General features: G+C 42.2%; 1 long non-coding RNA gene across 8 annotated transcripts in view; it reads right to left on the bottom strand.

Moving 5' to 3' along the window:
• Positions 1–7,004: 7,004 nt before the first annotated feature.
• The window catches only part of LOC122541929, a 28,750-nt gene continuing 16,136 nt past the window's right edge, over positions 7,005–19,618 (bottom strand). For 7 of the 8 annotated variants that reach the window (XR_006309716.1, XR_006309713.1, XR_006309718.1 and 4 more), the window contains exons 3-4: positions 15,448–15,587; positions 7,005–7,538 (exon numbers count right to left, since the gene is read on the bottom strand). This is a non-coding gene — a long non-coding RNA (uncharacterized LOC122541929). The other variant, XR_006309714.1, reaches the window with a different exon arrangement.

The raw sequence follows: 19,618 nt of genomic DNA, 5'->3' as shown, positions 1-19,618 counted from the left end.
ACTCCAACCATAAATAAAGATGTGATCTTGTTTAGTGGTGCTGGATAATCGGGTGATTGATATTGGGCTGGACAGTAACAAGAACCACCTTGCTCTTCTTCAAAATATAACCACAGCATTTTTAATGTCCACCAGGGATAGCAGTTAGAGCTGCAGTTATCTGAAAGGCAGTGCCTCCCTCAGTGCAGCGTTCTCTCAGTATCACCATGCGAGTAGCAGTTGAGGTTTCCCTGCTTATATCGCTGGACTAGACCTTGAATCAAAAGTAAGAATGATCCCTCCTGTACCACTGACAAGTGTGCACTTGTACTCTCACTTTCTGTCAGTAAACAATGCCATCAGGTTCCACTCCGCTTTCAAAACATGACCTCTGTTGGTGTCTCGGTAGTGCTGAGGGATTTCAGTGGAGTTGGACCTCAAGTCTTTCAGATCAGACATTCAGCTGTGGCCTTACTCAATGCTCAGATAGATGTGAAACATGCCCTGGTACTTGTTGAAGAACAGGATGTTCTTTACTAACTTAGCCAATACTTGATCCCAACCAACAGCTTAAGACCATAAGAAATAGGAACAGTGGTAAGCCATTCAGCCCCTCAAGCCTGCTAGCCATTTAATAGACTCATGGCTGATTTGGCATTCCTCACATCCACATTTCTGTCCTTTCCCTGTAACCCATGTGAAATAACTACTCAAAGGCCAATATCCCGTCACCAAGTCACTCTTTATTTACAGGTACAGAGTGAAAGTGAGGACTGCAGATGCTGGAGATCTCCTATTTATATATGTCAGCCAGGGCTCTCTGATTAGCCCAGGTCAACAACCCCAATTAAAGATTTCATGATCAATGAGATCCTGGCCCTGATTCCAATCACAATACCTCAGTTTTTATATAGATCAAGAATTTCTCTATCTCAGCCTTAAATATACAAAACCTATCTGCCTCAACAGCTGTCTGTGGCAAAGAGTTCCAAAGATTCATAACCCTCTGAAAGAAGAAATTCCTCTTCATCTCACTCTGAAATCAGCGCCCCTGTATTCTGAGACTCTGCCCTCCCTTGTCATGTTAAACTAAAGGTTTGCTATCACCACCACTTATTGCAGCTTGCTTAGGGGCAGCTATTTGCACTGACTATGGTTTCCTGATGTAAGGAAGGAGGTAAATACATTGGAAGCTGTTCAGAGAAGGTTTTGCGACCCTGATACCTGGAATGAGCATTTCGCTTCATGAGGAAAGGTCAGACAGGCACGGCTCGCATCTTGTACCTCCTGGAATTCCACGGCAACTTGATTGAAACAGAAGATCCTGAGGGGTTTTGACAGGGTTCATGTGGAAATGATGTTTTCTCTGGTGGGAGAATCTCAGGCTCAATTCCCATTTAATACCAAGATAAGGGTGAATCATTTTTCACAGAGTTCCAAGGCTTTGAAACCCCATTTCTCCAAAGGGGATCAAAGGTGGGTCTTGGAATATATTCACGACAGGGCTTAGCAGCTTCTTGATGAGCAAAGGGGGTGAAAGATTGTCAGGAATAGACAGGAATGAGGAGTTAATGTGACAAGCCATGATCTTGTAGAGCTGGTGAGAGGGACTGATTGGCTTAATCCTGTCTTCATTGGTATATGGACATGCAACAGGCAGCTTTCTTGTGTCTGAGAGGGAACACTCCGGTTTTCAGTCCTGCTCCAGAGATTCGAGCACAGCAACAAATAAAACCGGGCTGGCACTCCTTGTGCAGCACTGAGGGAGTGCCACTCAGTCAGGGACAGCAGCTCTTAATGAGAGGTTAAACCGAGGTTCTCTATATTGGGCATAAAATATCCCGTGACACTACTTAAAATTAAAAGGGGATCTCACCCTGAAGTCCTGGCCCCCAAGATTTATCCATCAATCCACATTGAAGTTATTGTGGGTGGACTTTGTTGAACTGGGAAGTTGGTTCATTGACTCCCCAGCTTGGTGGACATTCCCACAACAGCAGGAACTGACACCCAAGATACAAACTTTTACACAAAGCTTGATCAATCCACATTGCTAAAAACAGAGCGCGCACACAATTTTCTACATGACGACAATGACTAAAATTCAAAAAAAGTCCTTCTCAAACATTTTTCATGGGATGTGGTCATTTCTGGTTGGGCCAGCATTTATTGCACTTCCCCGATTGTCTAGAAAGCAGTGAATCACGTTGCTGTGGGTCTGGAGTCACATGGAGGCTAGACAAGGGAAAAACAGCAGATTTCCTTCCCTAAAGGACCTCTGTGAAGCAGATGGTTGTAAAAATCGCTGAGCCTGGAGATTATCAAGAGTGTGTGATGGCAGCAAAGAAATGCAGTGTTATTCCAAAATTATTCAATTCCGTGTAAATTATCTTGCGATATTCAAGAAACATGAAAGCATTGCATCTCAGTGCAAATCTCAAACTCTTTAATAAATAATAGTTTTGAACAATCAATCAGGTTCTGTAACGTGCCATTTTCTCTCCTATAACACACTCCATTATGTTGCTAATGTTGAAACAGTCAGAACACAGAGCTCAATTCACAGCTATTTACAGGTGATTAACTAAACTCTGTACAGCATACACTGAAATATTGCCACTGAGCATTCTAATAAGCAAATAAAATCAGCTGCAGTGTAAAGGTATAGAGAGAGAGAGAGACAAAACACACATGCTTCACAAGTAATAATGACTACTTGGTATTGTATTGTGAATACCTGAAATAATTCTCCACAGTTAAATTCAGGCATGGCCCCTATAGCCAAGAGCTGAACAGCAACCTTAGCCAATTTTGACACTTGCACAAATTTTCTCTGTATCTGGATTTAAGATAAGAAAACAATCAAGTTCTGTTTGAAAACTGGTTCTTGTTAAAACTGTTCAAGGACATTGACAAATACTGGTGATTTATCCAATTAACTGTCCTTACAGATAAGTCGAAGACAGCTAATCAGTCTGTCAAAGCAATGGCTTGATTCAATTTATTCTCCAGGTGACGTCTATCTTTGAATGTCTCCATTCAGGTCATTCCTGGAGATGAAGAAATATTGGAACCGTGGCCCGGTTCTGTTTCCCTATACTCAGTTCATACTTCAGTTCCGCTGCCTTTATAAGGCTATTTTTCACTGTCTACCTCCAACGCTGTCCAGTCTCGCTCAAAGTCTCTGTCCTTTGGACCACGAGCCTACAACACAAGGAACAAAATATGAGGGCATTTACTGCCCTGCTTTGAGGGGGAAAGGTGAAGGAGCTGCACTGACAAGATGGATGAAGGTGTTACAGCGTCTGGGAGGGAAGAAATAATCAATGCTGTTGGTGCCTTTGACATTTCACAATCTCAGTCGCTTGAAAAGTGCACAAAGGACATAAGAATCCTGCAGCTGAGACACAACCACATGCTCATTAACCCTTGGAGCGCTGTACCTAACATACACATTTGCCTCCTGGTTCAGTTCTCAATAAGAAGATTATGTTGTAATGTAAAATGCTTTATGATAGTCCACTAAACAGTAATTAAACAGGACAGTGGGATTAGGCTGTGTGGGATATTAAAATGTGGAGGTGCCAATGTAAGACTGGGATGGACAAGGTCAGAAGTCACTTGACATCAGGTTATAGTCCAACAGGTTTATGTAAATCACAAACTTTCAGAGCACCACTCCTTTATCCTCAAAGCACCAAAAGCTTGTGATGTCAAATAAACCTGATACAGTATTAAGTGACTTCTGACCTTAGGATATTAAAGGGCACGGGACTGAGAGGTACGAACATATGAACAGGAATAGGCCATTCAGTCCATCGAGACTACCCCATCATTTATTAAGAGTCATGATTTGGAGATGCCGGTGTTGGACTGGGATGTACAAAGTTAAAAATCACACAACACCAGGTTATAGTCCAACAGGTTTAATTGGAAGCAGTAGCTTTCGGAGCGATGCTCCTTCATCAGGTGGTGAAGGAGACTGATGAAGGGTGAAGGAGCGCCGCTCCGAAAGCTAGTGCTTCCAATTAAACCTGTTGGACTATAGCCTGGTGTTGTGTGATTTTTAACTTCATTAAGAGTGTGTTGATTGAGCACTCAATCCTTTTTACTCAGCTCATTTCAATAAGCCTATACAGTAAACCACTGCTAATCAGAAATCTATCAATATTTACCTTAAAAAATACTCAAAGGTTGAGCCTCCATAACCCTCTGGGGGTAGAGAATTCCAAAGGTCTACAGCTATTTGAATAAAATAATTTTTCCTCATCACCAACTGAAGTGATGTCCCCTTATTTTTATGTTGTGCTCTGTAGTTGTTGACACCCCCCAACCAGAGGGGAAACATCTTACCCTGTCTTTCCCTTCAAGAATTTTGTAAAGCTTGATAAGATGACTGCTCATTCTTCAAAATTCTAGAAAATATAGGCCCAGTTTGTCCAAGCTCTCTCCATAGGACAGTCCCACTCCCCATGTACAAGTCTGATGAATCTTTATCGCATTCCCTCGATGGCAATAATATCTTTCCTTTTGGGCTGGCACAGTGGCTCAGTGTTTAGCACTGCTGCCTCATAACACCAGGGTCCCAGGTTCGATTCCAGCCTCGGGTGACTGTCTGTGTGGAGTTTGCACACTCTCCCTGTCCCTGCATGGGCTTCCTCCGGGTGCTCCGGTATCCTCCCACAGTCCAAAGATGTGCAGGTCAGGTGAATTGGCCTTGCTAAATTGCCCGTAGTGTTAGGTCAATTAGTCAAAGGGAAATGAGTCTGGGTGGGTTACTCTTCGGAGGGTTGGTGTGGACTGGTTGGGCCAAAGGGCCTGTTTCCACACTGTAGGGAATCTAATCTAAAAAACGGAGACCAAAACTGCACACAGTAATCAAGCTCCTGTACAATTGAAGCAAAATTTCAATGCTCCTGTATTCAAAATCCCCTTGCAATAAAGGCTAACATTTCATTAAATCTTCACAAAATCTTAGTGCACCTACATGTTAGCCTTCAGTGACTTATCAACAAGGACACCTAGGACATTTTGTACATCTACACCTCCCAAAATCTCACCATTTAAGAAATACTCTGTGTCTCCTAACAAAGTGAATAGCTCACATTTTTCCACATTCTAATCGAAAAGTGTGCAGAAGATAAGGGGGATAGTGGGATTGTGGTGGCTCAGTGGTTAGCACTGCTGCCTCACAGCACCAGGTTTCCACCCTCGGGCAACTGTTTGTGTGGAGTTTGCACATTCTCCCCATGTTTACATAGGTTGCCCCTTGGTGCTCCAGTTTCCTCTTACAATCCAATGGTACGCAGGTTAAGTGGATTAGCCATACTAAATTGCCCATAGTGTCCAGGGATGTGCAGGCTGGGTGGATTAGTGATGGGAAATGTAGAGTTAAGGGATTGGGTAGGTCTGGGTGGGATGCTCTTCAGAAGGTCGGTGTGGACTTGATGGGCTGAATGGCCTGCTTCCACGTTGTGGGGATTCTATAATTCTGTGATTAAAGGGTGCAGGGAGTTAGGGAGAGAATAGGATTGGTCTGGGTGGAACATGTGGAGATAAACGTTCCTGTGGATTTGGTGAATCATAGTCCAGTTTCTGTTTAAGACAAGGCCTGTGTACTACACTGTTACTATTGAGGTCATTCTATCACTAAAATGTGGCCTCATTCACTCAAGGGCAACTTTTGGAGCTTAAAGTGAGAGACTGAGTTGGTGTAGAAATGTAGAGTGTAGTACAAGCTCATAATGTAGACTTCAGAAAAGCTGCAATATGTTCGGTGTATACAATCACTAACAGGAAGCAAAAGGTGAAGCCAGGTCTGGACCTTCAATACAGATGTGTATAGCCTCAGGTTTATACAAGACTCATGACGCACCTGTGGGCATTGTTCAAAGCAATTTAAAGGATGGACAAGTCACATTGAGATGATATATTATTCTGCTGCTCAGATGGGACAACACAATTGGTGTGTTCTGTTGAGATCAAATATTGCAGAAATTAGGACATCCTAAAGTGAATTAGAGATTCATTTCCATTGGTACTTTCAGGACAGGATTGTCCTTCATAGATTGGTAGGTGCTTGTAAACTCCTGGCTTTCTCCGCAACATCATAAAAAGTATCTAGAAATTATTTTGTACAATTTCTAAAATAAATTGTGGAATCCTTACAGTACAGAAAGGGGCCATTCAACCCATTGAGTCTGCATTGACCCTCCAAAGAGCATACAACCCAAACCCAGCCCCCTATCCTATCCCCATAACTCCACATTTAGCAAGGCCAATCCACCTAACCTACTCATCCCTTCACACTTTGGACAATTCAGCATGACCAATTCACCTGACCTGTACATCTTTGGATTGTGGGAGGAAACCCACGCAGACACAGGGAGAATGTGTAAACTCCACACAGACAGTCGCCCGAGGCTGGAATCGAACCCAGGTCCCTGGTGTTGTGAGGCAGCAGTACTAACCCCTGAGCAAGAAAAATATATATTTTGCATTGATATAGCATCTTTCACAGTATAAAGATGTCCCAAAGTGTAAAACCATTTTGCACACAGGAAACTTCCCCCAAACAGCAACACCTATCAGAAGGATGTTGTGAAACTTGAAAGGGTTCAGAAAAGATTTACAAGGATGTTGTCAGGGTTGGAGGATTTGAGCTATAGGGAGAGGCTTAACAGCCTGGGGGTGTTTTCCCTGGAGCATCGGAGGCTGAGGGGTGACCTTATAGAGGTTTATAAATCATGAGGAGCATGCATAGGATAAATAGACAAAGTCTTTTCCCTGGGGTCGGGGAGTCCAGAACTAGAGGGCATAGGTTTAGGGTGAGAGGGGAAAGATATAAAATATACCTAAGAGGCAACGTTTTCACGCAGAGGGTGGTACGTGTGTGGAATGAGCTGCCAGAGGATGTGGTGGAGGCTGGTAAAATTGCAACATTTAAGAGGCATTTGGATGGGTATATGAATAGGAAGGGTTTGGAGGGATATGGGCCAGGTGCTGGCATGTGGGACTAGATTGGGTTGAGATATCTGGTTGGCATGGACGGGTTGGACCGAAGGGTCTGTCTCCATGGTGTACATCTCTATTACTCTATAGCTATATGTTAATATCCAGATGATCTGTTTCAATGGTGTTGATTGGAGGAGAAATACTGATCAAGATACCGCCTCTTTTTCATTCTTTGATGGGATATGGACACCACTGCCCTTGAACACAAAGCTTACTAGGTGTCATTTCAGAGGATGGTTAAGAGTCAACTACATTGCTGTGTGTCTGGAGTCACATGTAGACCAGACCAGGCAAAGATGACAGATTTCCATCCAAAGAACATTTCTAATGGATTGTTTACAATTTTGGATTGTAGATTGATAGTCGCCATTAATGAGACTAGTTTCAATTCCAGATTTTATTCATTTTATGAAATACTACCAACTGCTGCGATGTGATTTGAACCCCCATCCCTGAAGCATCAGACTAGGCCTCTGGATTACAATTTCAGCGAGATCACTGCTTCCCCACCAACTTCCAGCATCACAGGATTCTTTTACATCCACCTGGGAGAGCAGAGAATGGAACATTTATACAAATTCACCGACAAAACAAAAGCAAATTGCCATCACAGGCTGGGTGAGAAAGTAAGCCGAAGGTTTCTGGTGAGACTGTGGTGTGTGGGGTTGTTCCTGCATCACTGTCGCTACCTGGGAAAAGCTCACTCGAGTATTTCATTCATCAGGGATGTTCAGAGACTGTGAAGAAAGCAAATCTAGAGTGATCCGCATACCAGATCGCAGATGAGGTGCAAGGAGCTGAACACAACAAGTGCATGCATTTTACAAGGTTATTTGTTTGGACCTGAAGTATTTTCTATTGATTTCTTGTTGTTTTTCCCCTCGCTGACCAGCTGGAGCCTGAAAGAATTGTTACTGTCCCACTCTGGGTGGCTGGGTCTTCATATTCATTTCACTGCGCTGGGAAATCAATGAGAATTTTGATCAAAAGCTCCAATATAGAAGGAGCGAGAAATACTAAAGGCAGAGCAGCAGAAATAGGAGCTAATTAACACCCATCACACTACCAGAAAGACACTGTGTTCAATGAACAACCAGAATTGTTTTTCGTTTGAGATTCCAATTCTAAACAAACAGATACATTTTCATGAGTTGAAAATGGAATGGTATATTACAAGGGGTTATATTAAAGAGATCATAGCAGTCGTAGTTAATATAAATACAGCAGCAATTTCTAACCCGAGGTCCCCACAGGCAACTTAGATGCAACCTGTGAAGTTTTTCAGGTCACAGAGATGCAGTCTGAATCAATGTTCCCATTTATTATTGTGGAACCCAAACTGCTGAAACCAACAAATCCTTCTGTTTAAATTCAGAATTGATTTGTTGGTGAAGGAGCAATCGGGAGGCTGAATCTTCTTCCATAATATTAAAGACTGCAGAATACAACAGAGCTAGGATTACAAGGGTAGACTGAAGTTCACGTTTTTTTGTGGGAGTGGGAGTCTCTGGCTGAGCTAACCTTCATTACCATTTCCAAATTGCACTTGAACTGAAAGGAGTGCTCAGGCTGTCTCAGAGGGTAGTTAAGGGTTGACCATATTTTTATGGGGATGGAATCACATGTAGACCAAGCAAGAATGGCCAATTTCCTTATCTAAAAGATGGGTCTTTGCAAGTATTGATACTACATTCAAGATCACGCTGCTCCCCCCCAGACTAACTTTCAATTTCAGGCTTTTGTTTAATTAACTGGATTTAAACTCCACCAGCTACCTTGGAGGGATAGAGGCCAAATGCAGGCAAGGTGGGACTAATTTGGGTTGGGACTATAGTCAATGTGGACTAGTTGGACGAAAGGGTCTGTTTCCATGCCAACACAATTCTACGACTCTCTCCATGGATGCCACCAGACTTGCTGAGTTTCTCCAACAATTTCTGTTTTTATTTGGAGATATAAGCTGGTTACTAGTCCGATGACAGGACTGCAGTGCCACCATCTTCCCGCAAATACTGGCTCTATGTGAATTCAGTACTTGTCAATATAGGGATTAATGAATATGCGGGTACACCTCTGAGGTATGCTATAATCTAATTGTGACCTCGATAACCATGGCGGATGGTCGGAACCAAGGCAGTAATAAACTGAAGGTCTGTAATGGGGTGGAAGGACGGAGAGATTAGGGATGGTGGTGCAAGGTGACCAAAGACAAATAAAATGAGCAAAAGACAAATTGAAAGGTGATGGAAATAGGAAGAGCAGAATTATTGCTCGCAGTTACTGTCTGAAACAGTGAGTACGGAGGCTATGATCTGAAATTATTGAAGCAAACGTACAATCTGGAATGCACAAAGCGACAAACCAAATTTACCAATATTATTCTAACTGATAAAAACTTTGTCAGTTAGAATACTATTGATAAGTTTGATTACAGTAGTATTTCGAAGTTTGATTATAATAATATTTTGAAGAAAGCTTTTGATGTAGGATTTGATTCAAAAAGCAGATCTTATTCCAGTGGAGAAGCAGAGAGATCTCAATGGGCAAAATTTGACACAAAACTGAGAAGGAGGCATGAGAATGGGTACGCAAAAGCTCACTCAAAGTGATAGGATGGAAGGAAGGACTTAAAGGGATAGAGAATGAGAAAGGAGTGCAGCATGGGCAGACTTCCTTCCTGAAGGATGCCATTAGATACCAGATGGGATTTGAACCCATCAACATTAGCCTGTGCCTTTGATTGCCAGTGCACTATACCACCATTTGTTGGATTGACTTTAGACTGGGAATAAAAGACTTTTTGGTCAAGACTGGTTTGGCAGCATTCCTGGAAGTACAGAAAGCCTAGAATTTCCCAAAGCCCATTCGCCATCTACAAGTCAGGAGTGTAATGGAATACTCCTCACTTGCCTGGATGGGTGCAGCTCTAACATACTCAAGAAGCCTGATACCATCCAGGACAAAGCAACTTGCTTGATCCACTCCCTCCACCATTGACACCCAGTAGCAGCAGTGTGTACCGTCTACAAGATGCACTGCAGCAATTCACCGAGGCTCCTTAGACAACACCTTCCAAACCCATGATTATTTGCATCTAGAAGGACAAGGGCTGCAAGTGCATGGGAACGCCACCTCCTGTGTGTTCCCCTCCCAACCACTCACCATCCTGACTTGGAAATATATCACAAATCCTTCAGTGTCATTGAGTCAAAATCTTGGAATCCTAAAGATATTGTGGGTCAACCTACAGCATGTGGACTGCAGTGGTTCAAGCAGGCAGCTCACCCCCACTTTTTCCAGAGTAACTAGGGGCGGGTAATAAATGGTGGCTGATAGTGGCACCCACAACTCATGAGTGAACAAAATAAACAGACTGGTTGTTTCCCCTTGTGGGTGAGTTTAGGATCTTACGGCAAAATTTCAGAGTAAGGAACTATCCATTTCAGGCAGAGATAAGGAGGAATTCCTTCATTCAGAGGGTAGTGAAACTGTAGAGGTTGGCTCATTAAGCATAGTCAAAGCTGAGATACACATTTTTAATCAGTAAGGGAATCAAGAGTGGTGGGGAAAAAGATTATCAGATCAGCCATGACCTTATTGAATAGTGGAGCAGACTCGATGGGACGAATGGCCTCTTTCCACTTCTACATGGTCTGGTCTGTCAGGATCAAGAAAATGTCAAATCATAGCCGACATTAAGATGAGCCTCATAGCGTTGGTCCTATTGCAAAGTCTGAAGCCAATTACGTTCCCGGTGACAACAATTGGTTTTTGTATCAATATTTCATTCTTAACTCACTTCCGGAATAAAAACGGGAGGAAATGGACTCTGAAGTAAAAAAGGAGAGATTGAGAAAACTCGGTGCCAAAAACCTCTTGGAGGTGTGTTTGAGAGAAAGGAGAGAGAAGTGAATAGGTCAAAGTGATCAGGGAGGATGTTGAAGGAAGTGAACTCATAGCAAGTAAGGCTCCTCTCTCACTGGGAAAGTTGCAGGGGGCAGGAGGGTTGCCCATTGGGCTTGAACCATGGCAGAGAGTTAGAGTTGAAGGGTGCAGAGGGTTACAGAGATAAGGGGGTGCAATGGAGAAAGCCCATGACAGGAGTAAATATTCAGACAGCAATAAAGGTACATTTCAAAGGATTCTCTTGATGAAGAAGACTACCCAATGACCCCTATAGGAAGAGATAATTCGTGTAGCAATGAAATCATTCAGTGCCTCACAGCAGAAGTATGTTTAAATTAGAATTAAACACTTCACCAGTCTCTTAAATATGTATAAATACAATAACTCTGTATCCAGCTGCTGTTTTATTCCACTTCATGCTCACTGGCCTGCCTGTCACATCAACAATAAAACAGAATTTGCTAAATACGTTAGATTTTGCTCAAGTAGAAAATAAACTGTAATATGCGTTCAATTTGCTCTTAATAATTAAAAAATATATCCCCCAAACCATCTTCCTCCAGTCCAGGTCTGTGAATTATGTGACAGCCATGTGCATTCCTGTAAATTTTAAAAAATGGTTCATGAATCATATCAAAGTAATATAAACCCACAGATTATGATTTTAATTACTTTAATCCATCATTTTAATAAGAAAACAGGATAATAGTGTTTGCACTGACACCATCTACAAAGTGGCCTTTTGAAAAGGAACAATAGCCATATTTGGTGAAGAGCTGCCTTGGTAACCTGTGACCCCTACATTTGTATAGCCCCCATCTGGATCTGACTATACAGGTCCGGAGCACAAAAATCTTCGCTGACACTTCAGTGCAGAGCTGAAGGAATGCCATGTTGGTTGAGGTGTTCACTATGAGGTAGCAGGGCACCCCATCGAGTCTCTCATGTTGATATAAAAGATTCTTCCATCATTGTCTATCCCTTAAATCAACATCATGAAAATAGATGATCCAATCATTGTCACATTGTTGCTTTCAGGAGCTTGTTGTGCAGAAACTGGCTACAATGCTTCCTACTTTACAGTGTTGTAGTTTCTGGGTCAAACATCACTTTCAGTTTAATGTGATCTGAATGGTCCTTACATACTTGTTACTACTACCATGGGGAATGGGGTCTCGTTGACACAAATGTCTTGAAGTTTGTTAACAACACTAGCTCATTGTAGTGTTATACAATCTCAAATTTAAACACGTTCTATACTTACAGCTGATTGTAACACTCCACAAGGCTGGTGGACTGACTACCCACTGCACTTTGACTACTGAACATGAAGAAGCATGAACTTTGATGTCAGAACACTGCATGGTATGATGTCATTTCACCCATAATATTCAGGGATGTGCAAGTTAGATGGATTAGCCATGGGAAACGTAGGGTTACAGGGATAGGGGGTACACTGCCTGTCTGCTCTGTAATCTACCAGTAATATAACAGCAGTGACTACACTTCAATAAACAACCCATTGGCTCTAACCCCACTTTGTGACATCCAGAGGTCCCATGAAAAGGCATTATAGAAATGTAAATCTTCCTTTCTCTTGTTCCCTGGTCACTGGGCAACCTTAATACCTCTAGCTATTCTTCTGTGAGATGAAGTTTCTAATGAACCAAGAAGCCTCTGTTTCAGCAAAAGAGGTTCTTTTGACTCAGCTAAGGATACTCCGTACCATTCGGGGAGTCTGCAGAATGCATCCAGTGTCACCGGCAACAGCTGTTTCATTGAAACTGACATCTGGCGCAGCATTTTGAGAAAGTTGACCTCAAATCATTCATTCTAGTTCCCACTCACATGGATCATGAATGCAAAAGGATCAGTTTGGGAAAACATAGAAACTTTGAAACAAACAGATTTTGGTGCCAAGTTGACGGAACGCAGTGTTTCAGAGATTATCAGCAGGAAATGATGCAGCAAACCAGTGCTAGAATACGACCAAATTTCCTATTTGGTTGCAATTGGCAAAATCTGGCTCAAATTGCAACGAAAATTGAGTTTGTTCCCCTTTCAACAAGTTTCTGCACATTTGCATATTGGTAACCAACAAGACCATCATGAACCAGTAACTATGAAAACAATGAACCAGCTCTCAATAACATGCCCATTTTTCTTACAGTGTCATATAAAACAAAGAATATTTCAAATTAAGATTTAGTGATGTAGTTAAGATTGGTAACTGGTTGCAGTTTGATTACTAAAGCTGGAAATGGAGGTTTTGCAAAAAATAAGTGTGTTTAACTAGAGTGACTAGCACTTTATCGTGAAAGTGTTATTTTAAACTTAAAAAGAGTTTAGCTGTCAATATAGAACCATTTCTTGGTGATATTGATGTACCATGCTGCTCACAGAGCAGTTTAATCCCAGTATAAGCAGGAAATGGATCTGAATTTATATTCAAACTCCTTTTAAATCATTTAAATCAGCTGTAGTGGATGGACATTATCCGCACGCCTGACGCAAGACCTCCAAGACAAACTCAGGGTTTCATCGTGGCACGTGGCTACCAGGAGGACAGAGAGGTTTCTTCAAGGATAACTTCACAAGCCTCCTTGAAAAAACTGCAATATCCCTTCCAAGTCAGGAGAATCTCGAGCCCAACAAATTTAAATGGAAAGCATGATGCATTCAAGTGCAATAAATTGGACAAAACAATATTGAGAGAATTTCAATTTTGGAAAATAGACAAAGTACTCGGCATCTGTGGGGAGAGAAAGAGAGTTATGTGCTTGGGCTGTTAGCGTTTCATTTGAACTGGGAGAAATCATAGGTACGACAGGTTTCTCGCTGCTTCAGAAAAGGCAGACAACATCCTCAAAGATCCTCCCACTCTGTTTGTAACCTCTTCCAATCTCTTCTGTCAGGCAGAAGATACAAAAGCTTAAACACAAATACCGACAGATTCAAGAGCAGCTTCTTCCGCTGTGATATTAGGCAGATTGAATTGAATTGAATTTATTGTCACGTGTACTGAGGCAGAGTGAAAAGCTTTGTCTTGCAAGCAACACAGGCAGATCACAGAGTTAAGTAGCGTAGACAAGTAAACAATAGTTAAACAGCAGCAAAAACAAAAACCCAGGTACAGGCGAATGTTAAGAGTTTGTGAATCCATTCAGTATTCTAATAACAGTAGGGTAGAAGCTGTTACAAAACCGGCTGGTGTGTGTGTTCAGGCTTCTATACCTTTTCCCCGATGGTAGAGGTTATAGAAAAACATTGCCAGGGTGGGATGGATCTTTGAGAATGCTGGTAGCCTTTCCTGGACAGTGGGCCTGGTAGATGGGTTCTATAGATGGGAGGTTGGCCTTTGTGATTGTCCGGGCCAAGTTCATCACTCTCTCTAACCATCTCCAATCTTGAATGGTACAGTTGCCATATCAGGTGGTGATACATTCAGACAGAATGCTCTCAATGGTGCATCTATAAAAGTTGGTAAGGGTATTCATGCCAAATTTCTTCAGCTGCCTGAGGAAGAAGAGACATTGTTAGGCCTTTGTAGCCAGTGCGTCCACATGAAGAGTCCAAGAAAGCTTGTTGTGGATGACCACTCCCAGGAGCTTGACACGCTCCATTCGTTCCGCCTCTGTGTTGTTAATGTGTAGGGAGGCATGAGTAACATCCTGCCAAAAGTCAATAATCAGTTCCTTGATTTTGCTGGCATTGAGAGCTAGGTTGTTCTCAGTGCACCATTTTTCCAGGTCTTCCATCTTCCGTCTGTAGTCTGTTTTCTCGCATCTGAGATTCAACCGTCATCAGCAAATCTGGTATGAATCTGGTGAGTGGACCTCTCAAGTTTCAAACCTAATGTTGATGTTGCTATTTATGTAGCTTCTTTGCAGCTGCAACATCGTATTTCTCACTCTGTTCTATCACCCTGTGATCTTTGTATAGTGTATTCTACCGACACTGCACACAAAACAAAACTTTTCACTGTGACTATGTACGCATAACATGATAAATCAAATCCGATTTCATCCAAGTACAGAGGCAGAGAAAGTGGACAAGGGTGGAAAGAGCATAAGGGAAGGTCTGTGATCAGATAGAGACAGGAAGAAACTGAAATGACAAAAACAAGCAAGAAAGCAGAAGATAGCTCTGGAGGGCAGAGGAAGAATGGATGTCAGAAGAAAATGAGTATTTATTGCTGTGTCTGAGTCTGGAAGGATCTTAAATGGTTAATGCAGCACCCATTGTGGAGATGTCAATTAGCACCCAATATGAGACTAAGGTAGAATCTCACTGGGGAGCAGACCAAAGATTCGGCCCTTCCAAAAGACTCTGCAATTGTGTAGAACATATTCCTATAAATCAGAAAAAGTCGCAGAAATGCAATAAACCGCATCTTGCTTACTTCGTGGGATTTACCTCATTAGACCAGATAGTAGCTAATCTCATACACAATGAACTACTAAAGGACCAACACACTCAGAAGATGGGGGTAGCAGCATTTTATATATAAACCAAAATTGTTTAATGCAATATATTTCTCAGACTTACTGCTTTCATTTCAGATATTCAGTGTTCACAGAATACTGCTGTGGCTGAAGATGTTTACTCTGTTCTTTGCTTGACAAAGCCACTGGAAGCAGAGATGAGGAATAATTAAGTCGCATGTGACACCGAAGCTAATCATAAACCTAGAGTCAGGAGAATGAGAAAAAGAGGCAACATCAGAAAGATACAAAAAAAGTACAAGTCAGGTATCAGAGGACAACAACTTCCCAGACTGAGGCTCTAGGACTCCTGAGGTTTTGAGTGTCGTTCCTCAAGTTAGGTTTTATTTTTCTTTCTCACGCCTTGTACAAGGTTCTTTCTGAATTACGTTCATCTCTCTATCTCTCTCTCTCTCTCTCAGCAATCCCAAGGAGTCAAACATTTGATGAAGAATGGATAAAAATTACTTTTTTATCCAACACTTCTTTTCTTGAGAGTTTGTAATCATCACTTTCATAGGAGTATGTCTAACCCCTCCTGCTGGCTCATCCTGAGAGGAATTACTGCTGAACAGATTTGTAACCTCAGTCCAGATTAATTTATTTATTCCCAGGTCTATTCTCTGCGGCATTATAAATAGACAGGCAGTTACATGCCGTGATTTGCATTTTAATAGCAAATCACGGAAATAAATCCCCAGACACATTTTGTTTTGAAGGCCAAATGAAAACAAGATCAGTCCCTAATACGTTGAGCAAATGTATTGTAATTTATTAAGCCCCGCAGTAGCAGTTCAGCTGTGCTGAATCAAACTACAACTGACACCTACAACTCATGACAGAAATGGGAAAGTAAAGACTCGGCAGAAAGGAAATCGTTTGCAGACCATAAAATCAGGAGTCACTCCCACATAGCTCAAAATTGCCAAGTAAACTAATGAATTAGTCAAGGCAATTGGAGTGAAGGTCTATATTCTATCCCTGCGCGTCATCTCAATTAAACCGATAATAATCCTATTAGCACAATTAGTTTACAGCAGCAGAACAAGCAGTTCTGAATTATTAAGACTTAATCAAAGAATTAAACTTTACAAATTTCTCATTAGGCATTGGCTTGGAATGTTGTATCTAATTCTAGGCACCATACTGTAGGGAGGATGTGCTCTTGTGATACATTGCTGCTGTCTCCTTCGGACCCTAAAGGCCCGGATTCAAGTCTCACCTGCTCCCGGGATGTGTCTGAATAGGTCAATTAAAACATCTATCCAGGAAGGACGTCAAGACATTGCAGAGGGTCCATTTACTAGAGTGGTGGTGGTGGTACCATGGATGAGGGATTTTAATTATGAAGAGCATTGGGGTTGTTCTCCTTGGAACAAAGAAGGTGAAGGCATTTTAATAAGGGTGTACAAACACTCGGGGGGGGGGGGGGTGTTGGTAGATAGGAAGGAACTGTTTCTGGACACAGATTTAAGGTAAGAGAAACAAATTCAGATTTTTTTTCACTCAGTGAGACATTGCAATTTGGAACATGAAAGGGCAGTAGAAGCAAATTTAATTAGATTTTTAAAGAGACTTATCTGAGTGGAAAAGTCTTGCAGGGGTTTGAGGAGAGAGCATGAGAGGAATGGCTTGGATATAAACAGCCTGCACAAGCACAATGGGCCGATTGGTCTCCTGCTGTGCGGTTTGAGTCTATCTCTGATTGCATAAACCTGAAAGGCTGTGTGAAATCTCCATCACTAATGGAGTAACTACAGATTTACAGTTACCACCATCGTTCTTACCAGACAACGGCTGAACACCCTCAATTCTGCAATTCTACCAGAGGTGTTAACTTGCTTAAATGGATTTATACTTCCATTAAGAGTGTGCTAAGAGGAATCTGATACATGTGTTAGCAGCTATATTAAGTACTGGCAAGGAACTTTGACAAATGTGCTTTAAAAAATGCTTTCTAAGATTATTGGCCTTAATGACTGTCCATTTTCAGGATTCTAGATAGTGATTGTGAATTGTAATCCAGGTCAATCAATCTTGCAATTATATCAATCATGTGTTCAAGTCCCACTTGTGTACTTGAGTGCATCAGTGAGGTGACCATTCCAATGCAGTTAGGGGAGTGCTACACTTCCAATGAGATATTAAAGCAAGGTCCTAACTACCTGCCTAAGTGCATTTAAAAGGCATTTTATGAAGAAGATTTGGCCAACACTCTTGCCTCAACCTATCAAAACATTTATAAAAATTGCTTATGACTCATTTCCTGTTTGTAGTCTTGCTGTGCAGAATCAAAAGTCACATGGCATGAGGTTATACTCCAACAGTTTTATTTGAAATCACAAGCTTTCTGAGCACTGCCCCTTCATTAGATGAACAAAGCTTGTGATTACAAATAAACCTGTCAGACTATAACCCAGTGTCATGTGACTTCTGACTTCATCCACCCTGTCCAACACCAGCACCTCCAGATCACCGCTGTGCAGATATCACTCAATGTATTTGCCTAATTGTGCTTCAGAATAAAAAAAACTGATGACTGGAAAAGTACTCCCCAAATGCAAGTTGTTTTGTTTCTTTATGTTGTTATGATGTGTTCTGCCTCTTTGCAAATACAGGTTGTTGTTTGACAGCTGGGTTACCTTGTGAGATTGGCTTTGTTATTCAGTCACAGGGTTTGAGCATCTCTGGCTGAGATAGCATGTGTTGCCCATCCCGAATTACTCTGCAGGAGCTGGTGAGAAGGCACATTCTTGAACCACTGTTGATCATAGGGTATAGGTACATCCACAATGCTGTTAGGATGGTGAGTGGCTTGGAGGGGAATTTGTAAGGGGTGGTGTTCCCAAGTATTTGCTGCCCTTGTCCTTCTAGATGGAAGTTGTCATTGGTTTGGAAGGTGCTGTCTAAGGAGCCCTACTGTATTCTATAGACAGTACATTTTGCTGGCTTCAGTTGGTACATGTGATGCCAATGAAACGGGTTGCTTTGTCCTGGGTGGTGTTGAGCTTCAAGTGTTGCTGGAGCTGCAGTCACCCAGGCAAGTGGGGAGTACTCCATTACACTCCTGACTGAAACTTGCAAATGCACTGGGAAGACAGAAGGGAGTTACTGGGCAAAGAACAAGAACAAAGAAAACTATAGCACAGGAACAAGCCCTTCAGCCCTCCAAGGCTGCGTCAATCCAGATCCTCTATCTAAACCTGTCATCTATTTTCCAAGGATCTGTATCCCTCTGCCCCCTACCCATTCATGTATCTGTCTAGATACATCTTAAATGACACTATCGTGCCCACCTCTACCACCTCCACTGGCAACACGTTCCACCACCCTCTTTGTAAAGTACTTTCCACGCATATCTCCTTTAAATGTTTCCCCTCTCATCCTGAACTCATGACCCCTAGTAACTGAGTCCCTCACTCAGGGAAAAAGCTTCTTGCTATCCACCCTGTCTATACCTCAAACAGGTCCCCCCCCTCAACCTCTGTCTTTCTAATGAAAATAATCCTAATCTACACAACCTCTCTTCATAGCTAGCACCCTCCATACCAGGCAACATCCTGGTGAACCTCCTCTTCACCGTCTCCAAAGCATCCACATCCTTTTGGTAATGTGGTGACCAGAACTGTACGCAGTGTTCAAAATGTGGTTGAACTAAAGTCTTATACAACTGTAGCATCAACCACCAACCGTTGGACTCAATACCCCGTCTGATGAAGGAGAGCATGCCGTATGCCTTCTTGACCACTCTATCGACCTGTGCTGTAACCTTCTGGGAACAATGGACCTGAACATCTCTCTGTACATCAATATTCCCCAGGGCTTTTCCATTTCACTGTATAGTTTGCTCTGGAACTGGAACTTCCAAAATGCAGCACCTCACATTTGCTTGGATTGAACGCAATCTACCAAATATCATTTGGAGGATCAAAGAAATCTTGGAGGGCTTTGTGGTTGCAGGTGGTAACCAAGATAAGGAGGATAGAGGAAATGGAGGAATATGAGAATTTTAAAATTAAGTTACTAATTAACTCGGAATTACTGGTCAGTTGCTAGGAATTCTAAACCCGGTAACTCACTTCTGTATTCCTACTGCTTTTGCACCATCTGCAAGGTACAGTGAAGAGTATAATGGAATACCAACACTGCCTCCCACCCCCCCCCTCCCCCCCCCCCCCCCGCAGCAGCAGATAGGGCAAGTTTATTCTATTCTGTTGTCTGATGATGCTGCTCCT

This window comes from Chiloscyllium plagiosum, chromosome 38 (assembly GCF_004010195.1).
Source record: "Chiloscyllium plagiosum isolate BGI_BamShark_2017 chromosome 38, ASM401019v2, whole genome shotgun sequence".
NCBI classification, from domain to species: Eukaryota; Metazoa; Chordata; class Chondrichthyes; order Orectolobiformes; family Hemiscylliidae; genus Chiloscyllium; species Chiloscyllium plagiosum.
The sequence above is the reverse complement of the archived record's forward strand: the minus strand, read 5'-3'. Positions and strand labels throughout refer to the sequence as shown.